Genomic DNA, 408 nt, shown 5'->3' on the forward strand with positions numbered 1-408 from the left:
GAAGCCAGTCTCATCACACATCCTCTCTGAAATGTATTAGTAGCTCATATAGTGACAAACTGCAGGTCTCCGTGGGAGTTCACACATTTTCATTTCCAGCCAGGCAGAAGGTTTGGTGAACATCCTTGTAGTTAGTTTCCATTATTCTCGTTTCCCACACACCTCTCTCTTGTAATTCTTCAGAATATTTGATGTGGACTTCACATTCTTCTGCATTGAAATTCTGAATTGATTGACACAAGATACCCTAGTCTAAAATTTAGTCTTATATTTGCTAATGTAGCTAATAAATATTTCTTTAAAAGTTTAGAATTACTTGAAAGTTTTTATTTGGAAAAATGTTAGACAAGATACATTTGAGTTTAGTGGAAGATGCTAGTCTGCGTATCAAGAAAGGACAATTACAGT

This window comes from Poecilia formosa, unplaced genomic scaffold (genome assembly GCF_000485575.1).
Source record: "Poecilia formosa unplaced genomic scaffold, Poecilia_formosa-5.1.2 Scaffold290, whole genome shotgun sequence".
In the NCBI taxonomy this organism is placed as follows: Eukaryota; Metazoa; Chordata; class Actinopteri; order Cyprinodontiformes; family Poeciliidae; genus Poecilia; species Poecilia formosa.